The following is a 24766-nucleotide window of genomic DNA, read 5'->3' as shown; positions in this document are numbered from 1 at the left end:
GTCTCCTCAAAATAACTCAACACACAGCCATTAATGTCTAAACCGCTGGCAACAAAAGTGAGTACACCCGTAAATGGAAATGTCCAAATTGGACCCAATTAGCCATTTTCCCTCCCCGGTGTCATGTGACTCATTAGTGTTACAAGGTCTCAGGTGTGAATGGGGAGCAGGTGTGTTTAATTTGGTGTTATTGCTTTCTCTCTGACACTGGAAGTTCAACATGGCACCTCATGGCAAAGAACTCTGAAGATCTGAAAAAAGAATTGTTGCACTACATAAAGATGGCCTAGGCTATAAGATTGACAAGACCGTACTGCGGTTTAACAGGACAGGTTCCACTCAGAACAGGCCTCGCCATGGCCGACCAAAGAAGTTGAATGCATGTGCTTGGTGTCATCTCCAGAGGTTGTCTTTGGGAAATAGACGTATGAGTGCTGCCAGAATTGCTGCAGAGGTTGAAGGGGTGGGGGGGGGGGTCAGCCTGTCAGTGCTCAGACCATACACCACACACTGCATCAAATTGGTCTGCATGGCTGTTTTCCCAGAAGGAAGCCTCTTCTAAAGATGATGCACAAGAAAGGCCGCAAACATTTTTCTGAAGTCAAGCAGACTAAGGACATGGATTAATGGAACCATATCCTGTGGTCTGATGAGACCAAGATAAACATATTTGGTTCAGATGGTGTCAATCGTGTGTGGCGGCAACCAGGTGAGGAGTACAAAGACAAGTGTGTCTTGCCTAAAGTCCAGCATGGTGGTGGGAGTGTCATGGTATGGGGCTTCATGAGTGCTGCCGGCACTGGGGAGCTACAGTTCATTAAGGCAACCATGAATGCCGACATGTATTGTGACATACTGAAGCAGAGCACCATCACCTCCCTTCGGAGACTGGGCCGCAGGGCAGTATTTCAACATAATGACCCCAAACAAACCTCCAAGATGACTACTGCCTTGTTAAAGAAGCTGAGGGTTAAAGGTGATGGACTGGCCAAGCATGTTTCTAGACCTAAACCCTATTGAGCATCTGTGGGGCATCCTCAAATGGAAGGTGGAGGAGCACAAGGTCTCTAACATCCACCAGCTCTGCGATGTCGTCATGGAGGAGGGGAAGAAAACTCCAGTGGTAACCTGTGAAGCTCTAGTGAACTCCATCCCCAAGAGGGTTTAAGGCAGTGATGGTGGCCACACAAAATATTGACACTTTGGTCCCAATTTGGACATGTTTACTTAGGGGTGTATTCAATTTTGTTGCCAGTAGTTTAGACAATAATTGCTGTGTGTTTTGAGTTATTTTGAGGGGACAAACATATCTATACTTGCTCTGTTCAATGCTTTTGCACAGAGCAGCTCAGATCTTCTTCTGGATCCCCCTGCCCATGCTCCAGGCCCCTTCTCTTCAGTGGGTGCCCCCATGGATAGCCGCTTTTCATGGGGGTTACCTGTGCGTGCTCGCTCCTGAACCCCACTGCTGCCTCCATTGACACAGACACTGGGATTCAGCCCTGCCCCCCCCCCCGTATCACAGCATTTGATTGACAGCAGCGGGAGCCAATTGCTCCTGTGGCTATCAATCTGCCAAATGATGAGGGAGACAGCGGTGGGTTCACACCACAATTTCTGCATTCTGGATATGTTTCTGCGTGCATGTTTTTGATGATTTGTTGTGCGTTTTTGATGCGTTTCATTGCGTTTTTCATTTTCCCCCCTTTCTTCATCTCAGAACATGTGCATTGTGCCACATTTTTGATGCATTCCAATGTGCTTGCATTTTTTGCCATGTTCCAAATGCATTCAATACAGAAAAGGTGCACCATGTTCTACTTTTGACTGCACTGGAATGCACTGCACGTGTATGAGCTATGACCAATTGAATCCATGTTAAACGCTGTCCATGCTTTTCATAGGTTTTCTGGTTAAAGTAGTAAGAACATTTCTTTGTCTCTCCTGCCCCCTGAATCCTTTTTTTGTACAGATTTGCATAAACTTTTTATTGAAATAATTGTAGTTCCTTTTAGATTACATCATCTGAGGAAGGAAGCATCCACCTAGTTTTGAGATGCCATATATACCTTTCACACCACCATTTTATCTGACATCTGTTACTCCACACCTAGGAAGACCTATTGGGGCTGGACGTGACTGTTTTTTGTATATGAACACTTTTTATTGAAGGCTTTTTTAGATATGATGACTAGGGCTGTTGAAGCCATGTTAATTTGAGGCTTTATAACAAAGGTGGCCATTATAATATTTATCTTTTTCTCTAGGCATCCATTAATTGGAATGCCATTTTATTGGGTTCTGATTAGAATATACATTATAGGATAGTAAAATTGAACAGTATAATTGTTTGTTGAAAGGTGATTATGTTCCAACTTAATATTAACTTGTAAGTATAATAAATCATTTATATAACTAAATTGCTGCAACTGTGAAATATACTTGGATTTACTAGGTTGTAACTCCAGCGAATGTGTCACAGGCATGCCCTTGTGATTTAATATGTTAACAAAATGTCAACATCACAGAAGACTTGGAGGTTTATAGCTAGAAGATAATAGAGAATTGTTATAAAGCCCTTGAAATTTAGAGAATAATTTTATTTCAAGGCTGAAATGCAAGTGGAATTAAAGGCTACATATTCTGCAATGCAGAGCAGCCAAAGTGATTCACCTCTCCAGCCCCTCTGTGTTGCCAGCTACAGTAGTGGGCAGTGTGGTACGTGATTCAGTGCCTCTCACGGCTCCTTTTTTTTTTTTCACAATAAACTTTATGCTAATTATACAAAATATACACTTCATTCACTGCAATGTAGGGCAGCACGAAGCGATGTGCTGCCTTAAATTACAGTGCAATTCAGCACACTGCTCTGCCATAAATTTCAGCATGTCTGCATTCTACCACAGCATGCGATACACTAGTATACTACTGGTAAAAAGATGCGTGCAAATAGCTTTTTTTCAAAAGCAGACTTTTATGTAGCCTTTCACTTTAGGGACTTTCAATGAGTTCACAGTTTTGGTTATTTTATCTGATTTTCCATTTTTTTTATAAGCTTCCTGTTCCATACTTTTTTTTTTTTTTTATAAATCAGAGATTTTTAGATCTGCCCCCAAAGGAAGTGCTCAGTGACTTGGTGGAAGTTCTGTGTGTTTTTGTGTCTCTGTCTCAGCCATACCACTGCTATAAAGAAAAGCACATCTATCAAAGTCACATGACCTGCTCTCCTTCATTATCATTCCCATACCAAGCACCACCTTTTATAAATAGGCTGCATAGCTGATCTGAGTATAACAGAGCAAATTGTGGATATAAATATGCCCCTTTTTATAGAATCATCTTCTAGGAGCAGCAAGATATTGGACATCACTCAAGAATACATACTATTTTCAGCTCATATAGATATCAGGAAATGATCTGCTGAATATTTCATGGACCTTTAATCTCATGTGTGCTCTACAGTGTAATTGATATTGTTCATAGACTCAGGAAGGGTGGGGGGGGGGGGGGGGGTTGGTTATGAGTAATTGTGTTGCATCCCGATGATGGTTTCATTAAACTTCACACCAGTACAGCAACAGCTGTAGATATGTGGCATCTTCTGCCACCTATGCCTGCTTAAGACACCGTATATATATATATATATATATATATATATATATATATATATATATATATATATATATAGAGAGAGATAGAGATATATATATATATATAATTATTTATTACAGTTGGTAAAATAAGTATTGAACACGTCACCATTTTGCTAGGTAAATATATTTCTAACGGTGCTATTGACATGACATTTCCAAACTTCGGAATGAGCACTGTTGGGGTCATAATCGGGAAGTGGAAAGAACATAATTTCACCATAAACCGGCAACGACCGGTTGCTCCTCCCCAAGATTTCTGACAGAGGAGTGAAAAGAGTTATCAGAAGAGTTGTCCAAAAGCCACTTGTGGAGAGCTTCAGAAAGACCTGGAATTAGCAGGTACAATTGTTTCAAAGAAAATGATCGGTAATGCACTCTAACCGCCATGGCCTGTTTGCAGGCTCACCACGCAAGCCAATCACCTGACTTTAATCCAGTCAAAAATCTATGGAAAGAACTAAAACTCAGATCATAGAAGATGCCCACGGAATCTTCAAGATTTGAAGACTGGCCCAAAATTACACTTGAGTAATGCATGCCACTAGTTTCCTATACAGGAGACATTTTGAAGCCATCATTACTTACAAAGGATTTTGTACAAAGTATTAAATACATTTCAGTTAGTGTGTTTAATACCTTTTCCCTATGTCATTCCATTTTATTACACATAACTTAATTGCTGAACTTATTTGTGTTAGTTTCTTTGTATGTATGGATTACATGGGTTGTTACCGACGTGGTGAAAATTTCATGTCAATAGCACCTTTAGAAATATATTTCCGTAAAAAATACTTATCTTACCCGCTGTGTGTGTGTGTGTGTGTATATATATGTGTGTGTGTGTGTATATACACACACACACACACACACACACACACACAGCGGGTAAGATAAGTATTTTTTATGCAATCTCTGTTTAAAGTGGAGTTCCACCCAAAAGTGTAACTTCCGTCTCCTCTCCCCCTCCGGTACCACGATTGGCACCTTTTTTGGGGGGGGGGGGGGGACATGATGCTGGGGTCAGTAGGAGAAAGAAGCGGGGCCTTGCGCATGCTCAGTAGGGTTCCCGGCGTGAAGCCGTTAGGCTACATGGACGGGGACCTTTAACCGCAATGGCGGCGGCAGCACCCGACATCTGATGGAGACATCAGCTGCGGTGCCGACATCGCTGGACTCCTTGTTAAAAAGCCAGGCAGTATGTGTCCCTGCTGGGTTTTATTTTAACTTTTTGGGCGGAACACCCTTTTAAGTTAAATTAATCTTAAACTGAGCTTGCATCTACAATTTTTATTTATTTTAGATATGTAGATGTGTGTGTGTATATATGTATATATATATATATATATGTATATATATATATATATATATATATATATATATATATATATATATATATATATATATATATATATATATATATATATATATGTGTGTATGTGTGTATATATATATATATATATATATATATATATATATAGCATCTATGATGCCGGTTTGTTTACAAGTGATCACGCCGTCATTTGACGAAGCGATCACATGGTAAATGGCCGCAATGAGTGGCCGTGATGCGCCTGGTCCTGTGGACCTGGCGGTCACGGATGTTCTCGAGTGTGCGCGAGAGCGGAATTCTGGGAAGACGTCATAGTACGTCCTCCCAGAGTTAAGCAACTGCCCTGTAGCCATCATTCGGTTATGGGCCGATTGTTAAGTGTTTAAACTTTAAATCGGTGCCAATTACCATAAGCAGCACCTCACTGCCCAACTGCTGCCAAGAGAGACCAGAATTGGACCTGGTTATTTCTTGTTTAGACTGCTGACGCACTGGCCTTCCACTGCTTGGTTGCCATTTTCTTTCCTGCAACCACGGGTTGATGGGAGAATCCCTCCGCCAAAGCCATTTTGTTCTCCCAGCAGGAGATCTGACATGCTGGTAATCGATGGATTAACTTGAGTACATTGTCTGCCAATAGGATAGTTTGACTCTCCACGGGTCCCTGCTGAACCAGCTGAGAATCGAACAAAAATCTGATTTTGTTTTTTTAATCCCTGATTTTTATCCACTTTGTTGCTGTCTCCGGTTGGTTTCAGTTGGGTACTCGCTCGTGGGATTTCAGAATTTTCATGGCATATTTGCAGATTATGGATAAGAGGTTATTTGCCCTCAGCCTTTTTGAACACCGCTTTCATAGTTTAAACCCTCTGTTAACCTTTTTCAATTATAGCCGTCTTTGCTATTCTGAGAAGGCTTTCCAAAGGTTTTGCTGGCTCTGTGGGATTTTGTAACAGGGATTCCAATTCATCCCAAATGTGTTCTGTAGGATTGAGGTCAGGCTGTTATGTGGCGATTTTAGATACTAGAGGTGCTCAGCGGAGACATTGACCACAGATATAATTTGGCGTAATCCATTTATTAAAGCAAAGTAAATTCAGCTGGCTTGTGCATTGTTTCTTGCCTGTAAATGTCCTTTTATTTTTTTTTTATTTTTTTTTTTTACATGTTGTTTGCATAGTCTGTGCCTACTACCGGTATACATTTTGTAGGTCTGTCCCTTTTTGGCATCTCCATAACTTTCCACAGATTCCATCTGCAATGAATAGCGGTATGGATCATGAACTGTGTTGGTTTTGGCAGTATGAAGCTTCTGTCTCCTGCTGCTGTCCTTAATAAAACATTTGTCTCTCCATTAAGTCACTCCTGCCTTCAGCATTCCCAATTCCCATATGCCCCATCTAATAATATTGAACGTTCAATATTCATTTCCCTTGCTTGTCAGAATTAAGTTGTTAGAACGCATTTTTGAGGTTGGTTTATTGCTCTTTAATGACTGTTATAGAGTTATCCTGGGACATCCTCAATAGAGGCTTTCTATGCTATAACGTGGCACTAAAATAATACTGCGTTCTATTCACTAGATAGCAAACATTCTTTAGCATAAAAACAGTGCTGTACCATTTTAGGTGGTCCTGTCCTTTGTGTTTACTTCACAGCGATTTAGTTGTTTTAGTCCTGAAAAAAAAAGTGAATTGTCAAAGGAAGCTATGTTCATAACAGCAGTGTTTGGTTCTGGGCAGAGTCTAGTTTTTTTCCATGTTTTAATTCTTAAAAAATATAAATATGTGCTCTTGCACAATACTGCCAGAGGTTTTAAAGAGCTTGTAACCTTGAAAGAAAAAAATAAAAGATCCTGTTCCTTTAAAGCATGTTAAACAACATAGCGCTTGTGCTGTATAATCTGTCCCTTTCTATGCTGTAAAATACCTGGTTGATCCTGCCTGTTCCTATGTCCCCTATGAGCATGTTAATCATGGCTGCTGATCCATTATACTGTGGACGTTTTACGTGACTCCATCATCCTGCTGGGTCTCAACTAGGGCTGAAACAACTAATTGATTAAGCGACAACGAATCGATTTATGAAATTAATTTATTACTATTTTCATAGTAATTAAGTTTAAGTAGTGTTCATCTATTAATCGGCCAGTAACATAATGGGGTTTAAAAAAACTAAAATGAGCCCTTTATAGTACAAAAAGACCAAATAATTTGTAAATATTACTTTCACAATTCTACAGTAAAAAATCTACAGCAAAAAATACAGTAGTCGTACAGTAGTGATTATTTGCTTTTTTGTACTATAAAGGGCTAATTTTAGTTTGTATAGCCCCATTATGTTACTAAATGTCTTAGACCTGGTTCACATCTATGGGTTTTTTGGTGCTTTTTGCAGAAATGCACTACAGTTCATTTACATGGTTTCCTATGGGACACGTTCACATCTATGGTTTTTTTTTTTCAGCCGCTGCGTATTTGGAAAGGGTCGGGAACTTTTTTTTATGCAAAACGGTGCTTTTTTGTTTCAATATACTTCAATGGAGAAGCTGCGGTAAAGCATATAATGCATTTTGCAGGAATTTGCATTTTTTTATCTGCCCAACAACAAATTGGCCAAAAAAAAAAAAGAAGCAAAACCACAAATTGCAGCAAAATCACGTGCACAAAAATCAAGATGCACAGCAAAAAGCACTGCAAAAGCACATTAAGAGAAAACTGCAGAGGTGTGTACCGAGCCATATGCTGGCCACACGGATCAATTTTATGATGAGAATATTCATACGAAAATATCTTTGTACATTTGCTAAATGAAAGAATGTTTGAAATTTTCACTTGTTTTTAGCTTTCTGTTTTTAAAATAAATGTAATTTCTGAATGAAAACCACATACTGTCTGAAAATTCCTTTGACCAAGATGTTTTCTATTATTTAAAAATGTTCCCATCACTGTGGTTGAATATGAATGTTGATTTGACCCCACTAACAATTAGAAAATCGAACGAACGTTCTTAAAATGACTTTTTTTTGAGAAGACATTGTTTTTTAAATAAGAATTTTGATCTCTGAGTCTGATATTTACCAGATTCACCCTTTAATAGTATATACAGTATATCTCTTCTGTCTGGTATTCTCAGAGTGGATTATATATTTTGCTTCCTAACCATATAGTTGGTTATTTATATTTACCACTGCATAGAGCTATTTAAGAATAAATTGCCTTTTTTTTCAAAACTTTCTAAATTATACGCTTTTTTTTCTTTTCTAAGATTATTAACCAAATAATCGATTATGAAAATCGTTAGTTGCAGCCTTAGTCTCCACTCTCCCCCTGCCTGTCATTTCCTAGTGTGTGAGCTATCTCCAAAACTGCCCTTCCCCTGCTGCCACTATTTTATGTGGCAGTAAAGTCAGCGAGTACCATTTCTTCCAGCCTCTCTGTTATAACAAGGTATAAGACACAGGGGGTTATTTATGAAAGGCAAATCCACTTTGCACTGCAAGTGCACTTGGAAGTGCAGTCGCTGTAAAAGGGGACATGCAAGGAAAATAAAAAAACAGCATTTTAGCTTGCATATGATTGGATAATAAAATCAGCAGAGCTTCCACTCATTTCAGATCTTCTGCTCAGATTTACAGCGACTGCACTTGCAGTACACTTGTAGTGCAAAGTGGATCTCCTTTCCTAAATAACCCCCACAGTGTCCATTTTTTTTTTTAAATGATGCTGCTATAACTACCTTATTTCAGAGCGCCACTGTGTGGTCACTTGACGTCCCACCGCTCTCCTCCTCCGATCTAAGGACTACAGCGGAGGGGCTGAGTGGACAGCACAGTGGTCACGTGACCTCCCGTGTGAAGTCAGAGGGGAATCATAGCCCCTCCCCCTGTAGTCTTTAGATTGAGGGGGAGATCGGCAATAGGTCATGTGACCGCACAGCGGTGGTCTGAAATAAGGCATTTAGCAGCATCATTTAAAAAAAAATTCACATTGAATATTATTATACCTTGTTAAAACAAAGGGGCTGGCAGTAATGGTACTCACTAACTTTACAATCACTTTAATGATTAAATTACTACCATGTTAAAGGGTGGTAAATGACCCAAAACTTAGCAATTGTGTGACAAAGTACTATTTTTGTCATGCTGTTTATGTACAAAGCGTTTTTAATGGCTTAACAGATTATTAGTGAGGTTAAAAAAGATGAGCAAAGCACCATTGCCCATTAATTACTTTTGTATCTCACGCAGTTCCAGGTGTTATGTTCCTGGTCCCCCGTTGCACATTGTGCTTCTCCCCCCGGCCCCTCCATTATTACTGGGCAAGGTAGTGACATAGGGATCAGCGGAGGGAACCACAGCACATAGCCAGGAGACAGAGGCAGCTGACACTCCTGGAGGTGATAAATGTGAGGGTCCTTCAGGTGACATAGTCCTCAAAGCCTACAGGAAGAAGTTGGTGGGACAGAGGAGTATAAATGCTTTGTTTCCCCAATTGTGTTACTTTAAAGAAGACATTTTTGAAAATGGAAATGTGGCACCATCTGTGCTGATCTCCATTGTTGTTTGATTGAAGTGCCCTGGACGTGTCTAGTTGGCTGACTTGTAGCATGAGACATTGTAACTCCAAGGGGGGATTGCTGTCATTTCCTTCATTCTGCAATTTATGACCGTGTGGCTGTGACAAGAGATATTGTGGAAAAGTGTCTGTTGTCCTTGCACAAGGTCCAGTCATTTTTCGCATTTTTACCCACGTTTAAGAAAAATATCCGCTAGAACTCATTGACAACACTGTCAGTGCACTTTCTGCAATCTATACGGTGATCCTTTTGAGTAGAGGTCTACAAATAGCGGTTTATAAAATGGTTACATAAAAAATATTACAGTATTGGGAATCTGTGAGGACATAAATATGGGAGGTGCCACCGCTGTTTTCGTTTTTAAGGCTTCAGGCTTCAGCACTGTCATCCTGATCCTAGCTTTACCACCACAATAGTCATTGACCTGGCACAAGCATGTGTTTAGTAAAAGCTGCAAATTCACAACTTATGTCCATGCATCAGGTCTGGTCAGGTTAGTGACTCAGATAAGTTTGGACAGTCCCCAGCGCCTGCACCTTTTAACATGTCGGCAGTTTCTGTATTTCAGTCCTCAGAGTTCTTCTAGTGTAGAATGGGCATATAGTAAAAAATAAATAAACACACTCCCAGTTACAGTAGTGCAAGGCAGCTATTCCCACCATATGTGATTTGATTTTTTTTTTTTTTTTTTTTCGATTAAAAAAAAAAAAAAAAGTACTGGATATTCCTTCCTATTGGAATAAAAACTACATCTTCTATCCTTTCCTTACGGCACTAATACAAGTACTTGTATTGCTGTTTGTGTCTCCAATGAAGATTTTATCCTCACTTTCTCATCCAGTGGCACAACAAAAAATATAGGATAATCTCTGTAATGGCAATACAGAAAACAATAAGGCATATGCATCTTGGGCATCAAAAACTAAATAAATAAAACGCTGCTTTTAAAGACATTTGACTTTTGTCTGTCTCTCAATCTTAGGCTATGTATCCATGTATACATAGGTATTTAGGCTGGTCATACATTATACAAATTGAAAGGGTTTAGGTTTGACCTCATATTATATGATTTTGGTAAATCTGAAGGAAAATTGTACAAGATAATTGTATAATGTATGGCCAGCCTTGGAGGCAGAAAAAAAAAACCTTCACTTGTGCATTCAGGAGAGGAGTGTTTCAGCAGAAAAATAACCTGATGTGCCAAAATGCTAGACACTTTTAGTGTTTGAGTGTTCATTTTAGTGGCCAGGATGAATTCGTATTTTGGCCAGTGCAATGAATGCCCAAAGGCTTGACGTGCCTAAATGTGTTTGCAAAACACAGCTTTAGCCACGTTCTTTACACTGGCATTCAGAAGAGCAGGGCAATCGCCCAGTGTGCACGAGGCCTAAGAAAGAGGGTCTGGACAGAGCGAATCCCCTGGGAAAAAAGGATTCTGTGGGCCCACAATGAACATAGATGTAAAGAGATATATTAAGAGCAATAATACAGTTTTTCTGACACAACTTTGTTAAAGAGAAAAGCAATGTGTGGCTGGTATGCAGCTAACACACCAGCAGGGCACAAAACATAGACGCACACGATGTACATATATGGTTGGCCCTTATAGTGAGTGAGGCATAGCCGCTATATGCTTCTGTGTTTTGTTCCCTACTGGTGTGTTAGCTTTCATACCAATCTTGCTTTGCTTTTCTCTTTTTTTTAACATTGTTGTGTCAAAAAAATTGTATTGCTTTTAGTATATCTTATAAGCGATCACATGACCTCTGTTCTCCGCTGCAGAAGGAGCTTAGAGAGGTGGGTACAAAGGGGGAAGCAGAGCACAGGCACAGTCTTGTGTACAACGCAGATAAAGAAATACATTATGACAAGCGGGCGGTGTCAGCAGGAGGCAGAGAAACCGCAGTACACTGATGTTCCCAGTGAGGAGCTATGCAGGGGGACTGTATGTGCTTCCATGCCCTGGTGTGGACCATTTGAAATAAGAAACCAGGGGGCTGGCAGGATCACCAGGTATTTCACACAAAGGAAGCAATACAAAGAGAACAGGATACATTTAATACAAGTACATGGTAACACAGACACGCATCAGAAATAAATATAAGTTGGGATAATGCACGCTTTAATGTATGAGTTGTCTCACCCATCGTCTGCCTGCCCCATCTGCCAATCACACGAGGGTCATGGGAGGATTCATCTCCGCAAGTAAGATATGACGAATCATATGACAACCAATCAGAAATTCTGACTTCAGTAACCTTAAATCAAGTTGTTGAGGTTACTGAGCATTGGACATAAATATCGATTTCCGTACTAAACAAGTCTGCAAGCATCACTTATTCCAAATTTCAATTCTGCCAAATACTTTCACATGCTCTTACTCCAGTCGTCTGTTTGTGGCCTTTTTTTTATTTTGTCTTTAATTAAAATGTCATTGTGCTATTGCTATAGAACTATGAATGCCCTTTTGTGTACTTCGTCACAGAGGTTTCCTCCTAATAAGATATTGTAGATCTGGCCAAAAAACACAAAACATTCCAAGGCCTTCTAGACGCAGTATTTCTGATGATGTCCATCAGTGACACTTCTTGCCTTTAGCAAACAGTGACAGTTGGGTCACCTCTTAGTATATTATTATAAATATATAAAATAATAAAAGCCGTAAAGGACGTGAGACTTTTCTTAACAAAGGTCTTTAGAAATGTGGAGTTCCCATGAATCTATTGGATGATATGATATTAGGAGGTCATGTTCTGTTGCTATTGGAATTGAGCCAGAATATTCTTACTTCTGTCATGATAGATGTCTTTGTGTCATGATGCTCAAGTTAGGTTGTGATCCTTTCTGCGGGGAACAAACAGTGAATGTTAATCACATGCATCGCCCTTATTTAGTGACCTAGAAAACAAAATATGACTCAGACATTCCTTCATTGCATGGAGTGCTTTTGTCTGTGTTAATTGTTCTGCAAGAACTACCCAAAATAAGCTATGGACCAAAAGGGGGGGGGGGGGGGGGGTTGTCCTTGGCAAACTGTTAGGTTGTTCCAAAGTGGTTTGCACACACACAAAAAAATAATTATGTAAACCCAACTGCAAACGTTCCTTATTTTTTTCTGTTTTATGGACACATTCACAATTATTTTTTTTATTTTTTTTAAATAACCTCCCTCCTTTGTGTCCTTGCATGGGCAGTCTGGTACTGGATTTTTCATGGCTGGGATGGAGATAACATGGGAAGCATCCACCATCTGAAGAGGTAAGTAGGGATGAAGGGAGGTGGCACGTAAACTTTCTCTTTAGCATGCAGGTACCACAGCACAGATGGATAAATCTTTCTGTGGCTTTTGTGTTTTGAATGCCAGTCCTGCCAGCTGTCAGAATTTCCAAACAGTGCCTGCATTTGATTGGATGCAGGCGGTGTTCGGCCAACAATTTTCCATCGGGCTCCTTTAATTTTTGAATGGGATGTAAGGTGGGAAGTGACTGTCAGTGAATTTTGGTGGCTTCATAAAGAACCAGAGGAAATGCGTGTTTTGACCAACTTTAGCATAGTTAATAGGGCTTGGGAGGGAGGTGTTAGTTGTTTAGTAAAAGAGTAAATAATTCTTTAACAAGTCCTTGAAAATGTTTGTTTGTTTTTTTGTTTTGTTTTTCTTCTGTTTCATGAGTGCCAGATCCTGTTTGATCCTGCCAAAACTTTAGTGAGCTCATAATATTTTGTGCTGCCTGCCTCTGCTGCACTGTTTTCAGTTAAAGTTCTTTCTTTTATTTTTAAAATAAAAATAACAAACGTGCCTTATACTTACCTGCTCTGTGCAAACAGCCCTGATCCTCTTTCCATAGGGGCACCGATGCAGGCTCACCCCCAAGTCTCATTGCTGCGTCCTTAGACACCAGCAGTGGGACTCAGCCCTGCCCCCCCTCGCTGCCATGTGATAGTTTTCGATTGACAACAGCAGGAGCCAATGGCTCCTGCTGCTTTTAAACTCTCCATTGAAAAGAGCAACTGTGGCTGGAGTCGATCGGGCTCAGGTAAGAAAAATGGGGGGGTCTTGGGGCAGCTGCAGCACTGAAGATTTTTTCACCTTTAATGCTTTAAGGTGAAAAACATTAAGGCTTTACAACCACTTTAATGCATGCCAAAGTAACAATACGGACTAAAAACTCACTTTATCTTTAAAATGGTTGTAAATGCAAGTTTTTGGTTGTGATCCTTTCAGCTGGAAACAAACAGGGAATGTGGCCTAGGCTTATCCAGTGAAGCGACTGGCCTCATGTGATACACAGACATTAAACAATTCTTTCTATATAAGTTGTACTTGTGTACCTGCAGCTCTCTCCCCTCTACATCAGTTTAAAGTCCAGAATTTACACAGTTTGTCTGTGTTTCCAGGGGCAGGGGGTGGAGATGTGATGTCATACACTGCGCAGCTCAGGGAGGAGAGCTCTGTGTGACCTCAGAGCTGATTGGAGGGAAGGGACTGTGTGCTGGAGGGCCCCTACCCCCACCCACCCTCTATTTCTGAAAAACCTTTCAGCAGTAACTTTTGCAGATGGCAGAGAGAATTGACACTCAGTGCTTTACTACAGAAAAACCATGCTTTGTTCATTTTTCATGACAGAGGTTTACTGCCAATTTAATAATTGCACTTTCAAACATAGATGCTAAATTGGGAACCATTCACAGCAGGTGCAGTGGAATATGTTTATGAACACATTCCTTCTGTATAGACAGCCCTAAACCTAAGTTTGCTAATAAGCCCAGTTCACACGATTGCATTGTGTAGCAGTGCAGTGGAAAAAGGCACAGCACGCTACATTTTTACTCTGTGCTAACGTATGTAACACTTAACCATGACTCTGGGAACAAAAACAAGTTTGGCTCATTTGAAGACTTGTCTTTCCCCAGCTCAAAAAGCCTTAGAAAACGCAGTGCAAACACATGGGGAACCATGAAACGTGTTTTCTGGTCTGAATTGGCCTCTACCTGGAAATCACAGCAGCCTCTCCTGTTTGTTTACATCCCACTGACAGATCTTCGGTGCGATGGCCTTATCCGACCATTAGCTTCTTGTAGGATTTAAAAGTCCCATCTAATGGAACATCTCGAGCCTCAAAGATAAATGCATGTTTGAACATTTATCCTTTAAGCAGACAGTATCAATATAAACACTGGCGGCCTATCCATTTACTGGGAACAAGTGACATCCGTTACTTCACTTTGGGAAATATGTGAATATTAAAAAGTGTCTATTTTAATAATATGTTTTAGTAATTACTTTATATCCTGAAGAGTACACTCTGAAAGCAGGCATTTGTATGAAATCCTATTCTAAACAGTTGTGTAATCAAGTGTAAAGTAATTAAGTCTGGAAGAAGAAAATGCATTATGGACAATTACAAATGAAATTATACTCTGTATCAGTAATGATAATGTGCAGTAAGCATATCCTATTTAGTGGTGTAAATGAAGATTGCACTGGCTAGTCCTAGGCACATGGGGTAATCGTATTTGATTGGATGTAGCCATTTTTTTTTTTTTTGTACAGAAATCCAACCACTATTTAAAGTGGAATTCTTGTCAAATTCCAACTAAGACTAAACCTACTCCCACTATTCTAACTACCCTATGAAAGATGATGTGTATACTTAACTATGCTGATGCATGCTCTGGTACAGTCACATGATCGGCTTGCAGCAGCTTCAGTATAGAGGAGGGACGGCCAACAACGTATGTCCCATAGTAAGCCTATAGGTGACGTCATCACCCGGGCTCTGCAGCCGTCGTTGTTGCCTCTCCTCTACACTGAAGCTGGCGCTAGGAATCCAATCATGTGACCAGATCGGAGTTGCCTCAGAATAGGCAACTGTACATGTCTTTACTTTCACAGGGTAGTTAGAATAGTCTTAGAATGAGGCTGGGAGTAGGTTTAGCCTCAGTTAGAATTTGACTGGACTTATGCTTAAATACTTTATCAATGTAATCAAGTAATCCTATGATGTTGCAAATGTGCACTGTTTCCGATTGAATAATATTAGATATCTTTGTATTGATAGCATTTTCATCTAAAGCAGACCTGGGTAATTGTGGTCTCAGGGCTAATATGGCTATTTGGCTGTGCCTGTCTGGCCTGCAATGCCTCCACTGTCAGCTTCCTCGCTGAAGAAACAGATACTCTCAGAGAGGCATGCTGACAGATGTCTGTGTGGAGAGCTGCAAGATCTGGAAGGAGAGAGTCTAAAGAGCTGATTGGGACAGCAGGAGAACCTTGCCTAGAAGACATCTCAATGTTCTCCTGCCATTCTGCTACCCGGCCACGTTCTTCCTGTGTTAGCGCCAGCCTGCTGCAAACCCCAGGAGCCAAGTACCTGTTCTTCGCTTCAGGTTAGGATCTACAGAAATCCCTGATCTAACGGTCTCCGGGTCTCTCCTTGTCGCAGTGCTTGCAGCTCTGCCAATTATCTCCCTGAGCCTGGCAGTCACACAGCAGATCAGATAATTACCCCTTGCGCCTATCAGCTCCCTCACTGCTTTTACTAGCCTGCCCTACACCTGTGACCAGCAGAGGACATTTCTGCACTACTGTGTCTAATAGAGAGTTGTATCTATTATTCCTAGTGCTAGGTTGTGTTTTCTATATATTTATGTATTTACTGAATTTCCAAATCCAGTGTTTTTCACCTAGATTGCTGGTTTAATCAAAATATTTTTAACCAGAGCTGCACGATTAATCGTTAAGATTGTGATCTCGATTAGACCCCCCTCACTTAACCCGACATTTACTCGATTCTGTGTGACAAGTGCAGAGCCGCTCAGCGCTGTCCAAAAAGAAAAGAAAAATATTAACATTCCTCAGTGCTGGGAGGTAAAAGAAGAGAAGAGATGCATTGTATCTCTCATATCTTTTAGATCAAATTAATGAACTTCTGTGTGTAAATGAGGTCAGTTTAACCACTTGGCTTAGGTTCACACTGTAGCAAAGCAGTAACCGACGTGATTTTTCACACCGTTTCCTGCATCACATCTCTACCGCAGGCAGTTCACACTGCCCTCTGGGAACCGCTGCAGGTGCCAATACAATGTTAATGATCGGTTAACAGATCACAGTGTGAACTGTTGATTCGGGCTGGAATCAGATCGCATGGGTTAGAACACCCATTTGATCGAATTCCTGTGCAGGGATAAAAAAAAAGTCTCTGCACCTTTTTTTTTATGTGAATCCAATGCGAGTTCAGTTATACAACTCAATGGTTGAACTCGCACTGCACAGACATCGCATACCGCCACAGTTCAGGTGCAAATCACATGTGATGTCTGACATCGCTACAGTGTAAACCTAGACTTAAAGCCCAAACCTTTTTCTGACATTCGTTGCTTACAAGTTAAAATCAGTATTTTCTACTAGAAAATTACTTAGAACACCCAAGCATTATATATATTATTTTAGCAGAGACCCTAGAGAAAAAAATTGCGGTTGCAATATTTTATGTCACACTGTATTTGCTCAGCAGTCTTTCAACCGCATTTCTTTTTTAAAAAAAAATACACGTCGATGAAAAAAACAAAAAAACAGTAGTTAGCCCAATTTTTCGTATAATGTGAAAGATGTTACGCCGTAAAAAACATAATCTTTAGTCTAAGCAAAAAAATTTTGATTCTCATTTTAGCCAGAATCGTGCAGCTCTATTTTTTACTATACAATAATTTTGGTTCAGCCCTCCACAACAGTCCTAGTTTCTCATGTGGCCCCTTGGGAAAATTAGTTACCCACCCCTGCCCTAAAGCAATCTTCTTCTGAGAATGAGTCTCCAACAAGTTGTAAAATAATTTTTACAGGAAACTCCCATTTAATATGTTTGACCCAACATGCAGTAAGTCTGCCAAATGGTACTCACGCAAGTCGACGAGGATGCACCGCAAAGGCATTTTGTCATCAAAGGACTTCTTCTGACGAAACACGTATGGCAGAGTGTTGTGTTTGCTTCATCGCATCAACCGGAAGTGATAGTAAATGCCATCTTAACCAGCTGGGAATGTTATTGTGATATGTGCAGTCTATTTGATCTAATGTGAGTGGTATTTTAATATAATAAATACGTTTTTAGGAGATTTCACTCTATTTTAGTGTTTTCTTCTGTATATGCCTATTTCTGATTATGTGGGATCATTTTGAGTTTGTTTAAAGCCGCCTAAAAACATGGGGGGCTTGGAGAGCCACATATAAAACTGCCTGTTTAACCTTTTTTTTTTAGTTAGAAGGTCCCTGCGACATGTAAGTGTACGTCTTTTTTTTGATGGTGGTCTGTTTGAAGAGGTGAAGGTTTTGGCTTACCACATTTTCATATGTTTCAAGGAAGTAGTAGGATTTTTTTTATTTTCACTTTGGTAATTATTTTGCACATGGATATTTCTTCACAGAAGGACTTTTATATGATTTCATTGTACAGCTCAGTAGCTTGTTTATGGATGTTATTTGTGGGGCAAACCTAGATAAAGTTCATTCCCCATTGGGAAAGATGCAGACCTTTTCACAGGTCTAGAAGAAACATGGTCAGCAGTGGGAGAACCACTGTATTAGGTTGTTTACACTGCAATCCCAGCATACATGTGTTTGTAATGCATTTGTGTTTTTTTTTTTTTGGTGTTATTTATTTATTTTAATACTGCGTTGCATTTACATGCACTGTGTTCATGTGCGTTTTATGTGTGCTTATTTTTTTTGCCAACACATGTAAAAGTAGCATATTCATGTTAACTAGGCTAATTGAATTGCAGTTTTCTTGCTAGTTATACAGTGTTTATAATGAAGGGGGTCAGATCTCTGATCTTTTGTTAAAAAAAAAAAATCCACTCGTTCATTTCTTGCATAAAACTGTTTTTCTAATGCAGAATCTTTAATTAACCTTCACTGCAGTTGAAGCCAAGTCACAAGATCACCTAAATGAAACATATGCCGTTCCCCAGTTCTTTTGTTAAAAATCTGATAGTCCGCCAAAACACCAATTGCATATATTACTTGAAAGATGATCTGAACCTACCATTGCTTATTGCAGCTTTGTTAAGCTGCATAGTACCAAAAGAAAAACCATGGAGGCTCGGTGGTTAGCACTTCATCCCAGAAGCCTGCAGTCCAGGGGCTCGGTGTCCATGGAGGCTTTACATTTTCCCTGTGTTTTGTTCTATGTTGGTACTGTATACGTATATACAGAAATGGATGGAACTTGTTAATCTGGTTTACTAAATGTATGGATGATTTTTATGATTTTAAATCAAAGTACACATAATGAAATGTTTTACTATCGTGTAATGAGCTAAATCTAATTAGGTTCATGATATTCCTTCTGTCTGAAAAGGTCAGTTGTTAAATCACTAGAAACTTTCAATCGCAAACCAGAATTTAATGTGATTTGCCTTAGTTTAATTTAAGATTCTTAACATCTCATTCAAATAACTCTTAAACAAGCTGCACATTTTCAGAAGCCGTCATGGATAAATCTGTAATGTTGAAGTTGTTCCGCACACAGGCAGTGTTTATTTTGAGTGTTTATTTATTCCACGAAGGTGCGTATCGGGATGTAACTGAAAACTGTTAACTTGTATGAAAATTATCGGAGGACAAAGGAAAATGTAGGCAGACATAACATGTACCGGTGTCTTCTGGGTCATTCTGTGCTTCTGATCGTAAGTGGTATTTTCTATTCAAATATTTCCATACTTGCACCTTGTTTTTTTTTGTCTGAATAGTTGGAATTGACTATTGAAAGCACTAAACTAATGAACAGATAATCAACCGATCGTTCCTCATACAGAAACTTTCATACAATATTCTCCTATGGTGTGTACGAGCCATTAGTTCACCTTTTTTTTTTTTTTTTTCTGTAAAAGTGAACTAAAGCTGGGTACACATGGTCCACGTTAGTAGGAAGCGGTTGAAATACTGACCACGTGTACAGCTGTCCTTCCAACAGAAGCCAGTCTAAAGACTAGCTTTTTTTGAAGGGACATGCTGGAAAACCAACATCCGATTAGCGCTCACAGCCAATGGCTGCGAATCTTAGTGTGTTCTGGTGATGGGGCAGTCCCCGTCAGAACACATTGGGAAAAATTGCTGCACTAACATCACTTGTGTTTGTACAGTGATCTGTTTTTTTTTTTGTTCAGCCCACTGGGTTGAATGAAAAAAACTCAATGTGTGTACTAGGCATAACCCTTTAAATCTAAGTTTGCAGCAAGGGTTAAAATCAGTGGCAGCTGGTGCTGTATATTTTTTTTGGGGGGGGGGGGTGCAGCAAACAAGACAGTACTGCCACTGGTTAAAATACCCTTTGCTGGCAGCACTAGGAAAGTTGGACTGCTGCTCTTAGACTCCTTTCACACGGAGGGCGTTTTGCGGGCACTATAGCGTTAGAAATAGCGTCTGCAATCTGCCCTCAAACTACTGCTCCTTTGTTTGCAGTATGAAAGCCCCGAGGGCTTTCACGCCGGAACGTTGCGCTGGCAGGCAACAGGAACAGTCCTGCCAGCAGCTTCTTTGGAGCGATGTGTTTACCACTCCTCCACCGCTGCTCGCCATTGAAATCAATGGGGCAGCACTGTATTACCCCGGCAAAACGCTGCTATTGCGGGCGGTTTTAATCCTTTCTCAGCCACTAGCGGGGGTAAAAGCGCCCCGCTAGTGGCCAAAATTCCCTGCAAATCCGAGGGTAAAACGCCACTAAAAATAGCGGTGTTATACCGCCGACGCTATAGGCTCGGCGGTGTGAAAGGGGTCTTGCACACAACCAGCTGCTCACTTCTTTGGCTTGCGCCCCTGAACACTGTGCTCTGGAAACAAAAGTGTTAATAATAAAAACAGTTTTCAGTGGCATGTGTTGGGCCACAGAGTTTGTGTGTGAGAGCGATAGTCCAACTCCAATTATTGTATAGTCAGCCCAACTACATTACAGTAATAAATTTCGGGGGCTCAGATAAGCCTTAACCAGTCAGGATAATGTTGTTGACCTTGTGTTGAAACAATCTGAGCTACAATCACTGTTTTTGCCTTCAGTTTTATATGCAAGTTTATACTATATGTATTAAAACAGAAACCCAGAAGCGTCACTGATAGGTCCCTTTAATTCTGATTACCACCTTTTTTTTCTTTGTGAATTAAAAATAAAAAGCCGTGTGCTTTTCCCATTTTTACGGTAATGGGTGCACCCGTGGGAGTGAAAAGTCTTTATACAACAAAAAAAACGCTTCCGTCAGCACACCATTGCCTAATCACAAAAACCCTCTTTTTGTATATATTTAACCTGTCAAGTGAACATTTTAAAGCTGTTTAAATCTTCATGCCTTGTTCCATGTGCTTACCACTGGGATGTTTATTTGAATTGCATTAATTAGCTTGTGCAGTTGCTTGGTCTGTCACTATTTATTATTTCACATTCGATATGGCTGTAGAGGTCCACATTTTATATTTCCAGTCTATCGTTGGTGTAAAATCGGATGTACAGTTTTTTTTCAGGGTATTGTATGTCACATTATTGTTCCTGGACTCCTGTCACCTCTGTGAAAGTATCATATATTCGCGAATGTTCACTTGACTCAATTTACTGTTTTCCGCTCAGTAAGTTTAGACAGGTTGTCGCATGAATTAATTGTTGGTAACACAAAATGAGCAGATATGTTAGGTGACATGATTGTGTTGTATCCTGATGTGTCATCTTTGGCACCTGCTTTCCACAAGCTACTTTGGATTAAAAGACAGCCACATTTTGCTTAAGAATCTTGTATGGATAAAACATTAAATCTAAAATCATGTTTTTAGGGTCCATTCTCTTCTCGGAGGGCACACAGAGGTTGATTTACTAAAATTGGAACAAACAAAATCTGGTGCAGCCTTGCATGATAGTCAATCGGCTTCTAACTTCAGCTTCTTCAATTAAGCTTTGACAAAAATACCTGGAAGCTGATTGGTTTCTATGCAGAACTGCAACAGATTTTGCACTAGCCTAGTTTTAGTAAATCAACCCCACAGTGCTTTTTCCTGAAGAAGTTGGAATTGTGAGATCAGGACACAGTGGTATGTAATGACTGGGTGGCTCTTTTAAAGGAAGAGGTGTTGATTGGGGACAAATGGTAATGTGAGGTCATCATTTCCGACAATTGAGACGCTAATAAGCTGAGTGAAAAGAGGCCATTCAGCAATTTAACCTGCATGTATGTGTACCACACATGGATTGGCAGACCATAAATTGGAACTAACGAAAACTTTTTTCACCCATTTTGTGTAGGGTAAAAGGGTTAATAACCTCTGTGTTGTTTTTATGATGTGTCCTTTTGAGGAGGTTTCCCTTCACTTCCTGTCCCGTAGCAAAAACAGGAAGTGAGAGGTAGTCCCTCCAAATCGAAGGAGTCCCTCATTGTCACCAGAACTAGAGTCAGTGGAAGAATTCACCTCTATCGCTGTCCTGATAACCCAAAATTTAGACCTGTTAGGCTTGAGTCACGAAAGTATAACACATGTATTTTCATTACCAAGCATTATTTGCCTTTTCTTTAACCATAAAAAAATATTTATTAGTTCATTAAAGGCTTTGTCACACACCTAAGATGGATTTAATTATTTTGGCCACACACATATTTTTATTGATTTTTTGGAAGTATTATAAAGATCCCGATAGGGATGGGCTGAACAGCCCCCCCCCCCCCCCCCCCGTTCGGTTCGCACCAGAACATGCGAACAGGCAAAAAATTAGTTCGAACAGACGAACACAGTTAACCACTTAAGGACCGCTCCCGACCCAGTCCTGAGCTCTGTGACCGTGGCTGCTGGACCAGTGGATCCGATCGCCGCTGATGTCCCGCGATCGTGTCACCGAGCTGAAGAACGAGGAGAGGTCTGTGTAAACAGACCTCTCCCCGTGCTTTCTAGTGTGGCTGTCACCGATCGTCTGTTTCCCTTTATAGGGAAAGACGATCAGTGATGTCACGTGCCAGGCCACGCCCCCCTACAATAAGAAAACATAACGTCACACACACAGAGATCAGTGTTCACTAACACAAAGCCCAGCCCCCCCCCGTCAGTAAAACGCCCCTAGGAACACCTAACCCCTACACTGCCCCCTAGTGGTTAACTCCTTCATTGCCAGTGTCATTTACACAGGAATCAGGGCATTTAAATAGCACTGATTGCTGTATAAATGACAATGGTCCCAAAAATGTCCGATGTGGTCGCCATAATGTGGCAGTCACAATAAAAATCACTGATCAATGTCATTACTAGTAAAAAAAAATTAAAAATGTATAAAACGCTATAACTTTTGCGCAAACCAATCAATTGCGATTTTTTTATTTTTATTTTTTTAACAAAAATATGTAGAAGAATACGTATCGGCCTAAACTGAGGGGAAAAAATTTGTTTTTGTTTTTTTTATATATTTCTGGGGGATATTTTTTATAGCAAAAAGTAAAAAATATTGCATTTTTTTAAAATTGTCGCTCTATTTTTGTTTATAGCGCAAAAAATAAAAACCGCAGAGGTGCTCAAATACCACCAAAAGAAAGCTCTATTTGTGGGAAATAAAGGACGCCAATTTTGTTTGGGAGCCACGTCGCACGACCGCGCAATTGTCAGTTAAAACGACGCAGTGCTGAATCGCAAAAAGGGGCCTGGTCCTTTGGCTGCAAATTGGTCCGGGGCTTAAGTGGTTAGTCTATGGGACACGAACATGAAAAATCAAGTGCTAATTTTAAAGGCTTATATGCATGGTATTTTCATAAAAAGTGTTTGGGGACCCGGGTCCTGCCCCAGTATTAAAAAGTTTTAAAAACTGAATTTTTTTCGGGAGTTGTGAGTTTAATAATGCTTAAAGTTAAACAATAAAAGTGTAATATTCCTTTAAATTTCGTACCTGGGGGTGTCTATAGTATGCCTGTAAAGTGAAATGTTTCCCTTGTTTAGAACAATCTGACAGCAAAATCACATTTGTAAAGGAAAAAAAGTCATTTAAAACTACTCGCGGCTATAATGAATTGTCGGTCCGGCAATACACATAAAGGTTCATTGATAAAATCAGCATGGGATTTCCCCACAGGGGAACCCCAAACCAAAATGTAAATATTTTGGGGGTCCCCTCAAATCCCATACCAGGCCCTTCATGTCTGGTATGAAGTATTAAGGGGGGGCCCGTGCAAAAAAAAATGGTGTGGGGGGGTCGGCCTCAAAATCCATACCAGACCCCTCAGGTCTGGTGTGGATTTTAAGGGGAACCCTGCGCCAATTAAAAAAAAAATGGCGTGGGGTCCCCCCAAAAATCCACACCAGACCCTTATCTGAGCACGCAACCTGGCAGGCCGCAGGAACCATACCAGGCCACATGCCCTCAACATTTGGGAGGGTGCTTTGGGGTAGTCCCCCAAAGAACCTTATCTCCATGTTAATGGGGAAGAAGGGCCTCATCCCCACAACTCTTGCTTGGTGGTTGTTGGGGTCTACGGGCAGGGGGCTTATCGGAATCTGGAAGCCCCCTTTAAAAAGGGGATCCCCAGATCCCAGCCCCCCATGTGAATTGATAATGGGGTACAAATGTACCCCTACCATTTCACAAAAAGGTTAAAAATGTTAAAAAAGATGACTTTTTCGACAATTCCTTTAATAATTTCTTCTTCTTTAATCTTTTTTCTTCTGGTCTTCCTTTGGTGGTCTTCTTTTTCCTCCGCTTCTTCCTCCGGTCTTCTCTTCCTGAATTTTCTTCTCCGCTTCATCCACCCCTCTGATGCACGGGGACTTACCTATGGCTTTCCCCGTGTTGTCAGAAGGGGGTGGGGTCACCCCATTACGTAATATCTATCGATTCTGATATTTTAGTCTTGTTTTAATTGTTTGCGCTCTACTGCCTTTTTTATTGTCAGAGTGAAATTAGACTAAGGACATCCAGTAGCAGAAGAACTGCGGGGGAAAGCTCTAGATTGAAGAAAACTGTTGCAGCAAACGCTGATTTTAATAGTTTATCTTTTAATAGACTATTCACTTTTATTTTGTTTTTTTGCCTGAAGTTGTGCTCTAAATTCTCATTATTGTGACAAAACTGTATTAAAGACCCAAGTGATTTTTTTTGTTTGTGAATGGATTGCTTTTCGTATAACATTTTAGTGTGAGAACATGCAGTTTTATGTAACCCATCTGTTCTAGCAATTGGAGCCTGTACCACCAGACCGC

The 24766-nt window shown here is 40.3% G+C and overlaps 1 protein-coding gene across 5 annotated transcripts in view; it reads left to right on the top strand.

Annotated features, from left to right (window-relative positions):
* SIPA1L1 (signal induced proliferation associated 1 like 1) overlaps positions 1 to 24766 on the top strand; it is a 407147-nt gene that overhangs the window by 91082 nt on the left and 291299 nt on the right. Inside the window, exon 1 of one of the 5 annotated variants that reach the window (XM_077464602.1) lies at positions 19144 to 19245. The exons of the other annotated variants lie outside the window; for them this stretch is intronic. The gene's annotated coding sequence lies outside the window, so the exon portion shown is untranslated. Of the gene's footprint in view, positions 1 to 19143; positions 19246 to 24766 lie in introns of those variants that run through there. 5 annotated transcript variants of the gene reach the window in all.

The sequence above is a fragment of the Lithobates pipiens genome, unplaced genomic scaffold (genome assembly GCF_037356315.1).
Source record: "Lithobates pipiens isolate NorthernLeopardFrog02 unplaced genomic scaffold, aLitPip1_a1.2 Scaffold_30, whole genome shotgun sequence".
Classification (NCBI taxonomy): Eukaryota; Metazoa; Chordata; class Amphibia; order Anura; family Ranidae; genus Lithobates; species Lithobates pipiens.
Note: the sequence above shows the minus strand (reverse complement) of the source record. Positions and strands in the feature narration are given on the sequence as shown.